At 35.1% G+C, this 10,517-nt stretch overlaps 2 pseudogenes; both read left to right on the forward strand.

The window, feature by feature from the left end:
* The first annotated feature begins 1,942 nt into the window (after nt 1–1,942).
* LOC126409995 (callose synthase 5-like) lies at nt 1,943–8,652 on the forward strand (annotated as a pseudogene).
* A 42-nt stretch (nt 8,653–8,694) lies between these two features.
* Nucleotides 8,695–9,748, forward strand: LOC116252653 (callose synthase 5-like; annotated as a pseudogene).
* The last annotated feature ends 769 nt before the right edge of the window (nt 9,749–10,517 follow it).

The following is a 10,517-nucleotide window of genomic DNA, read 5'->3' on the forward strand; positions in this document are numbered from 1 at the left end:
ATGTTAATTCATATCTAAACTGAGTATGGAAATGTGATTTCACCTTTTGACAATGTTGGAAATGATTATTTAAACTGGGCTGCTATTAATTTCTATGAATGTTTTTGTTCCATGGATCATGTATCAAGAATCAGATGCACCATCCCGACCAATGGTGATTTTTCTCTATTTTTTAATGTTTTTGTTTATCTGTTGCCTTTTATTGGCACTTGAATTAATTCCAAACATTGAATTAATCAGCAATTTGAACCAGATTGGCACATGCAATGGATTCTAGTGCGACCAGTTTGAGCCCAGTGAGAATGACTTTATAAAGTACTGTGGTGGTTATCCGTACCGTGCCGATGGCAACAAGCATTGTGGTTACTCGGTAGTGGAACTATTTCTAGTTTTAACAGAAACAATACCTGGCTTGCCTGTTTTTATGGTTCCTGTTATAGTTCTAGAAACAAAAATATGTCCAAGGTTAGAAGAGCCTAGAAACCGTATGAGCACTTTACCATTTCACATGCAACCATGATGGGAATTTGCATGGAGGTGAATATCAGAATCCAGTAGAATTTACATGTATGAGAATATTGATTAACCTTGGACAACAAGTCCCTTATTTTTTAGTTCATCATTGGTCATTTGAAATATATGATATAGGTATCTTTAACTCCTAGGTGACTAGAGGTCAAATAAACACTTATATTTAAACCTAATGATGCATAAATCAGTAAATTGAATTTTTGTTGTTGCATTTATGTTTTAACTTTTAACCACTTACCCAATGTTACAAGTGCATTTCACACTATGTAATTGTAGGTAGGTCATTCTTAGAAGCTTATGATGTGCAATGAAGGACCTTACAGAATATTTAGTTCTAGGGAGCATTTGGCCAATTTAAAGACAATTAAAAATTTCATTAATTTTTAATGTTACAAGATGATGTCCTGGCCTATTTACTATAATACCTCCAATCTTGAAAATATTGTCAAAAGAAATTACGTAAAAGTGCCCAAATTCTGAGAAAATAACAAAGGACCACTCAATTTTAGAAGTTAACAAAAAGGCACTCAACTTTTGAGAAAAAAAAATCTCAAAGAGGCAGCTATTGGCAAAAAAAGTTTATAAAATGACAAAATACCCCTTGTAAAATGCTACTCTTTTTTTGGCAGACCACTCATATTTTTTACTTATTATTTTATATGAAAAAATTAATGGTTTCTATCAATTGCAAGCTATTTGACAATTTCTCTCAAAAGTTGAGTGGATATTTCTTGACTTCTAAAGGTTAAGTTGTTACGCACCTTTTTGTAGCTTTTTAAGTTGTCAAAATTCAGAACTTTTGAGTTTCCTACTACACCCTGAACTAATGTGAAAATTTACATGGTACGCCAACAAAGCAGGTATCTCAAGAATAACGAACCTCAGAATCTTTGACATATACAATATTGACAAGGTTGAAGTTTAATTACTTTTTCGGTGGTAGATTTATTTGAGCTGTACTTACATATGCATTTGTTTTGCATAATTATTCATTGGCAACAACATTAATTAGGGAAGCCCATACTACATCTCTTTTGTTATACCTGTCATGATTATTTCTGAAAATTAGTGCAGAATCTGTGGTTCTATGATGAACTACTGCTTGATATGTTCTGGATGTTCAGGGTTCGCTTCCATTATGGATATCCAGTTATTTTCGGCAGGATCTTCCACATCACCAGAGGTGGTATTTGCTTTTGCTTCTCGAGGAATCAACCTAAGTGAAGACATTTTTGCTGGCAATAATCTTATTCTTATTGAGGCATGACTGATACGTTTCATTTTGTAGTCTAAATTGGTGTTAATGAAATCATTCCAGGATTCAACTCAACGCTGAGGCGTGGAAATGTCACCCACCATGAGTACATTCAAGTTGGAAAGGGTCCTGATGTTGGACTTAACCAAATATCTCTTTTTGAAGCAAAAGTAGCTTGCGGCAATGGGGAGCAGATACTGGGTCGAGACATCTATCGTTTGGGACATCGTTTTGACATGTTTCACATTTTTTCATGTTATTTTACAACAGTTGAATTTTAGGTCAGTTCAATAGTAATTCGCATTATATTTTGTCAGGATAAGCTCAACTCTTGTGCATCACAATTTTCTGATAATATTTTCCTGGGTGTTGCTATATCTCAATTTTGATGATACACAGATGGTCGTCACTATTCTTTATATATTCTTGCATGGAAGACTCTATTTATCACTAAGTGGATTGGAGAATTTACTAGTAAAGTATGCACATGATAGGGTTGTTGATCCTCTTAAGGCAACATTGGCATCTCAGTCACTTGTTCAGATAGGATTATTGATGGCGTTGCCTATGGTAATGGAGATTGGATTAGAGAGAGGTTTCAGAACAGCTCTAAGTGATATTATCATCATGCAACTTCAGCTGTGTTCAGTTTTCTTTACTTTCTCTCTCAGCACAAAGACACATTACTTTGGTTGCACTGTCTTGCATGGTGGTGCTAAATACAGGGCCACTGGTCGTGGTTTTGTTGTACGGCATGAGAAGTTTGCAGAAAATTACAGGTTTTACTCAAGGAGCCATTTTGTGAAAGGGTTGGAACTGATGATACTTCTTCTGGTATATGGGTCATATGGTTCTACATCATCTGATCCAAATGCATACGTGTTGCTTTCATTCTCAATGTGGTTCCTTGTTGTGTCTTGGATGTTTTCTCCCTTCCTCTTTAATCCATCTGGATTTGAATCGCAAAAGAATTGGACAAAGTGGATAAGCAGTAGGGGAGGAATAGAAGTACCTGGAGACAAGAGTTGGGAGTCGTGGTGGGAAGAAGAGCAGGAGCATTTGTAATACACTGGACTGTCTGGACGTTCCTGTGAAATTGTTCTCTCCTTTCGCTTCTTCATTTACCAATACGGAATTGTTTACCACTTGCAAATAGCAAACAAGAATACAAGCATCATGGTAAGTATCTCATCCCTTTTGTCAATGTTTTCCTTTTGAGCTAACTACATGCTGATACATTTAGTCATGAAATGACAAGGATTTGTAAGCTCATATGTAATTATAACATTAACCTCCTTGATCATTTAGCATTGCCCTGTAAAATGTGTTCCACTTTAGTTTCATAAAACTGAATGCTGTAACATATTCATCCTCCAAAGTCCTTATAGGAGCACATACAAGCACACCTGAGCATATTTCACAGTTGTGTGCATATAGGAGGTTGCAGATGAAGTTGGTATGGACACTCATTTTTAATTATTACAAATTTTATCTGTAGGATAATATCTTCTAAATCTGTCAAAGAGAAATTGTTGCTTAGCGTTTGAGCTTAGAACATGTTGGACTAAATCCTATTCATAGTCCCAAAATGAACTTCGATGATATAAAGAGACCTTAAATACACCGTCAAAAATTAAGGTTGTCAATGGATCAGATTCAAAACGCGCATACTCTTAACCGTATTCACTTTATCATATGTCACATTTTCAGATTTGAATACAAACAAAGAAACATCAAATCGAAATCTTATTTTACAATCTAAATTTGAATTTTACATTCATATCCGAACCTAATCCGAATGTTGAATCAAATTTGGCTGATTTTCAAAATGTAAAAGCATTAGATAGAATGTTTATTTACCAATAAATCCGATCCGAATCTAGCTGATAAGAGTACGTCATTTTTTAAATCTGAATTTGATCTGATTTCTTAATTGGATAAGAATTGTTTTTCCATATCTAATTTTTTCAAAATGTTTCTCTCGGATATCCGATCCAAATCTAATATACTGACCATGTAATAGTTTTGCAAAGGTTAAGCCAGTTTAGAAAAATCTCGCCGTGACATAATGAATATCTTCAACAGGTCTATGAGAATATGTACCCATAGTTCATGAACTTGAGCGAGTAAATCAGAAATGTCTTTTAAATTGACCAAGATTAGAGTGGGAAAGAAAAGCAAAAAAGGGTCAACATATGGAGGTCTTAGCCAACCACATAGTCCAATTCTCAATCCACATCTTTGGGCTCCTTTGGACAGTTGGGCTCAAACTGGTCGCAGTAAGAATCCATTACATGTGCCAATCTGTTTCAAATTGCTGATTAATTCAATGTTCGGAATTAATTCAAATCCCAATGAAATGCAACAGATAAACAAAACATAAAAAAAAATTATAGAAAAATCACCATTGGTAGGGATGGTGCATCTGATTCTTGATACATGATCCATGGAACAAAAACATTCATAAAAATTAATAGCCAACTTAGCAGCCTTGTTTAATCCTTTCAGCATTGTAATAAGGTGAAATCACATTTCCATACTCAGTTTTGATATGAATGAATATCAATTGGATAGAGCTACTGCTATCTAGTCAAAAGGCCGACAATCAAGAAAATCACATTTCTATAATTCATGCTTAAGTAATAGTTGTGGCACCATATCATACAACAGCTCTCAGCTAGAACTTCGGCTGCTACTCTAAGTCATGTGGGTACGGTTAAGAAGGAACGGTTATGGAGACGACAACTTTAAAAAAATGTAAGCATAGGTTTATGGAAGGACATATATTTATATATACATTTCATTTCATTAACTCAAATTTATAAAAGAGAAAGTCAGAGTTGCCTATAATTATAAATTATAGCTTGTAGCCATATTTTGATTCCAATATAAGACACAAAAAACATGTTTCATAACTTCTAGGCGAAGGAAAAAGCTTTTCTTTGATCCTATTTTTGTTTACATTTTACCCATCCTAGTATAAACTATTGAATGACAAGGAACACTTTACACTATTCTACAATTTAATATTGCTTTTTGCTTTCACAATATATTCATTTACAAGTGGAGGTAAACTAAAGAAGGGTGCTAGTTTATGCTATAAGAGGCACCTTGACTACTAAAAACATCCTTTGACTCAGATGTATGTATCATGATATTATATCTTACTATTCGTGTAAAATGGAAGTTGCTACCATATAAAGAAAATGCAACCTTGGCCTTGACTTCATTGACAGAAATAGGTGATTTCTCTTTCCTTTTCTCTACCACTTTGATGAGGCCATATATTCAAATTTCCTTTCTGCATTGTCCAAATGTGAGAAACATCTATTGTGAAAATGGAAATGAATCCATTTGATTAATTTAAATATCTTGAAAGCAAAATTAAGATTGCCTATAATATAGCATGTGTAACACTGGCCGTCTAGTTCTTGAGGTAGTTCTTGAACCCATGGGCAGGAAGGAGGTTAAGATTCCACCTATCATTCAAGTGGGTGGATTCTTCTTTGATCCTATTTTTGTTTACATTTTACCCATCCTAGTATAAACTATTGAATGACAAGGAACACTTTACACTATTCTACAATTTAATATTGCTTTTTGCTTTCATAATATATTCATTTACAAGTGGAGGTAAACTAAAGAAGGGTGCTAGTTTATGCTATAAGAGGCACCTTGACTACTAAAAACATCCTTTGACTCAGATGTATGTATCATGATATTATATCTTACTATTCGTGTAAAATGGAAGTTGCTACCATATAAAGAAAATGCAACCTTGGCCTTGACTTCATTGACAGAAATAGGTGATTTCTCTTTCTTTTTCTCTACCACTTTGATGAGGCCATATATTCAAATTTCCTTTCTGCATTGTCCAAATGTGAGAAACATCTATTGTGAAAATGGAAATGAATCCATTTGATTAATTTAAATATCTTGAAAGCAAAATTAAGATTGCCTATAATATAGCATGTGTAACACTGGCCGTCTAGTTCTTGAGGTAGTTCTTGAACCCATGGGCAGGAAGGAGGTTAAGATTCCACCTATCATTCAAGTGGGTGGATTCTTCTTTGATCCTATTTTTGTTTACATTTTACCCATCCTAGTATAAACTATTGAATGACAAGGAACACTTTACACTATTCTACAATTTAATATTGCTTTTTGCTTTCATAATATATTCATTTACAAGTGGAGGTAAACTAAAGAAGGGTGCTAGTTTATGCTATAAGAGGCACCTTGACTACTAAAAACATCCTTTGACTCAGATGTATGTATCATGATATTATATCTTACTATTCGTGTAAAATGGAAGTTGCTACCATATAAAGAAAATGCAACCTTGGCCTTGACTTCATTGACAGAAATAGGTGATTTCTCTTTCTTTTTCTCTACCACTTTGATGAGGCCATATATTCAAATTTCCTTTCTGCATTGTCCAAATGTGAGAAACATCTATTGTGAAAATGGAAATGAATCCATTTGATTAATTTAAATATCTTGAAAGCAAAATTAAGATTGCCTATAATATAGCATGTGTAACACTGGCCGTCTAGTTCTTGAGGTAGTTCTTGAACCCATGGGCAGGAAGGAGGTTAAGATTCCACCTATCATTCAAGTGGGTGGATTCTTCTTTGATCCTATTTTTGTTTACATTTTACCCATCCTAGTATAAACTATTGAATGACAAGGAACACTTTACACTATTCTACAATTTAATATTGCTTTTTGCTTTCATAATATATTCATTTACAAGTGGAGGTAAACTAAAGAAGGGTGCTAGTTTATGCTATAAGAGGCACCTTGACTACTAAAAACATCCTTTGACTCAGATGTATGTATCATGATATTATATCTTACTATTCGTGTAAAATGGAAGTTGCTACCATATAAAGAAAATGCAACCTTGGCCTTGACTTCATTGACAGAAATAGGTGATTTCTCTTTCTTTTTCTCTACCACTTTGATGAGGCCATATATTCAAATTTCCTTTCTGCATTGTCCAAATGTGAGAAACATCTATTGTGAAAATGGAAATGAATCCATTTGATTAATTTAAATATCTTGAAAGCAAAATTAAGATTGCCTATAATATAGCATGTGTAACACTGGCCGTCTAGTTCTTGAGGTAGTTCTTGAACCCATGGGCAGGAAGGAGGTTAAGATTCCACCTATCATTCAAGTGGGTGGATTCTTCTTTGATCCTATTTTTGTTTACATTTTACCCATCCTAGTATAAACTATTGAATGACAAGGAACACTTTACACTATTCTACAATTTAATATTGCTTTTTGCTTTCATAATATATTCATTTACAAGTGGAGGTAAACTAAAGAAAGGTGCTAGTTTATGCTATAAGAGGCACCTTGACTACTAAAAACATCCTTTGACTCAGATGTATGTATCATGATATTATATCTTACTATTCGTGTAAAATGGAAGTTGCTACCATATAAAGAAAATGCAACCTTGGCCTTGACTTCATTGACAGAAATAGGTGATTTCTCTTTCTTTTTCTCTACCACTTTGATGAGGCCATATATTCAAATTTCCTTTCTGCATTGTCCAAATGTGAGAAACATCTATTGTGAAAATGGAAATGAATCCATTTGATTAATTTAAATATCTTGAAAGCAAAATTAAGATTGCCTATAATATAGCATGTGTAACACTGGCCTTCTAGTTCTTGAGGTAGTTCTTGAACCCATGGGCAGGAAGGAGGATAAGATTCCACCTATCATTCAAGTGGCTGGATTCCTTCCCGCTCACCCAAAAATGGTAGAAAATTTTGATGAACTGAACTTCTTAATATTTAGATGTCATTTATCTGTTAAAAATGCTACAAACAATTTCAAGCATGTAATTTGGTCGTAGCAACACAAAACCTGGGGGTCTTAGGTTGAGGCTCACTAGTCAGGAGATATCGTCATTTTGATTAAAATTGCACATATAGATATCGTTCCAACAAGCACTTGGGAACCTTATAAGAATTAAAAGCCAGAAACTGCTGTTTCAAAATTTCATAATCATTCTCGTTGCCACCAAATTCGTCTTCCACGAACTTTCTGATCAACAGCCACACTTTGATGTGGATGGATCTCTATCCGCGTTCTTTAACATGCATGGATAAGCCAAGACTTTCTGTCCCCGATCCGCATAAAAACACGCACTTATACACGTGCCCCCACACACAACTTTTGAGAAAAATTTCTCAAAGAGGCACCTATTGGCAAAAAAATTATGAAATGACAAAATACCCCTTGTCAAAATTCAGAACTTTTGAGTTTCCCATTGCACCCTGAACTAATGAGCAAATTTACATGGTACGCCAATAGGGCTCAGGTATCTCAAAACTAACGAACCTCAGAATCTTTGATATATACAGTATTGACATGGTTGAAGTTTAGTTACTTTTTTAGGTGGTAGATTTATCTGAGCTGTACTTACATATGCATTTGTTTCGCATAATTATTCGTTGGCAACATCATTAATTAGGGAAGCCCATAGTAGATCTCTTTTGTAATATCCGTCCCGATTATTTCTGAAAATTAGTTTAGAATCTGTGGTTCCACGATGAACTACTGCTTGATATGTTCTGGATGTTCAGGGTTCGCTTCCATTATGGACTTCCAGAGGTTTTCGACATCACCAGAGGTGGTATTAGCAAGCCTTCTTGAGGAATCAACCTAAGTGAAGATATTTTTGCTGGTAATAGTCCTATTCTTCTTAAGGCATAGCTGATACGTTTCATTTTATAATCTGAATTGGTGATAATCAATTCATACCAGGCTTCACTCAATGCTGAGGCGTGGAAATGTCACCCACCATTAGTACATTCAAGTTGGAAAGGGTCGCGATGTTGGACTTAACCAAATATCTCTTTTTGAAGCAAAAGTTGCTTGTTGCAATGGGGAGCAGATACTGAGTCGAGACGTCTACCGTTAGGGACATCGTTTTGACATGTTACGCATGCTTTCCTGTTATTCTACAACAGTTGGTTTTTATGTCAGTTCAATGGTAATTAGCATGATCTTTTGTCATGATAAGCTCAACTCTTGTGCATCACAATTTGCTGAAAATATTTTCCTGGGTTAACTTTGCTATATCTCGATTTTGATGATACACAGATGGTCGCCATTATTCTTTATGTATTCTTGTATGGAAGGCTCTATTTATCACCAAGTGGATTGGAGAATTCACTAGTAAAGTATGCACGTGCTAGGGGTGATGATCCTCTTAAGGCAGCATTGGCATCTCAGTCACTTGTTCAGATAGGATTATTGATGGCGTTGCCTATGGTAATGGAGATTGGATTAGAGAGAGGTTTCAGAACAGCTCTAAGTGATATTATCATCATGCAACTTCAGCTGTGTTCAGTTTTCTTTACTTTCTGTCTCGGCACAAAGACACATTACTTTGGTCGACCTGTCTTGCATGGTGGTGCTAAATACAGGGCCACTGGTCGTGGTTTTGTTGTACGGCATGAGAAGTTTGCAGAAAATTACAGGCTTTACTCAAGGACCCACGTTGTGAATCGGTTGGAACTGTTGACACTTCTTCTGGTTTATGGGTCTTATGGTTCTACATCATCTGATCCAAATGCATACGTGCTGCTTCCATTCTCAATGTGGTTCCTTGTTGTGTCTAGGCTGTTTTCTCCTTTCATCTTTAATCCATCTGGATTTGAATGGCAAAAGATTGTGGATGACTGGGATGATTGGACAAAGTGGATAAGCAGTAGGGGAGGAATAGGAGTACCAGGAGACAAGAGTTGGGAGTCATGGTGGGAAGAAGAGCAGAAGCGTTTGAAATACACTGGACTGTGACGTTTCTGTGAGATTGTTCTCTCCCTTCCCTTCTTCATTTACCAATATGGAATTGTTTACCACTTGCAGATAGCAAACAAGAATACAAGCATCATGGTAAGTATCTCATCCCTTTTGTCAATGTTTTCCTTTTGAGCTAACTACATGCTGATACATTTAGTCATGAAATGACAAGGATTTGTATGCTCATATGTAATTATAACATTAACCTCCTTGATCATTTAGCATTGCCCTGTAAAATGTGTTCCACTTTAGTTTCATAAAACTGAATGCTGTAACATATTCATCCTCCAAAGTCCTTATAGGAGCACATACAAGCACACCTGAGCATATTTCACAGCTGTGTGCATATAGGAGGTTGCAGATGAAGTTGGTATGGACACTCATTTTTAATTATTACAAATTTTATCTGTAGGATAATATCTTCTAAATCTGTCAACGAGAAATTGTTGCTTAGCGTTTGAGCTTAGAACATGTTGGACTAAAGCCTATTCATAGTCCCGAAATGAACTTGGATGATATAAAGAGACCTTAAATACACCGTCAAAAATTAAGGTTGTCAACGGATCAGATTCAAAACGCGCATACTCTTAACCGTATTCACTTTATCATATATCACATTTTCAGATTTGAATACAAACAAAGAAACATCAAATCGAAATCTTATTTTACAATCTAAATTTGAATTTTACATTCATATCCGAACCTAATCCGAATGTTGAATCAAATTTGGCTGATATAAAGAGACCTTAAATACACAGTCAAAAATTAAGGTTGTCAATGGATCAGATTCAAAACACGCATATCCTTTACTGTATCCGCCTTTTCATATATCACATTTTCAGATTTGAATTCAAACAAAGAAAAGTCAAATCCAAATCTTGTTTTACAATCCTGAATATGA

Source organism: Nymphaea colorata, chromosome 4 (assembly GCF_008831285.2).
Source record: "Nymphaea colorata isolate Beijing-Zhang1983 chromosome 4, ASM883128v2, whole genome shotgun sequence".
NCBI lineage: Eukaryota > Viridiplantae > Streptophyta > Magnoliopsida > Nymphaeales > Nymphaeaceae > Nymphaea > Nymphaea colorata.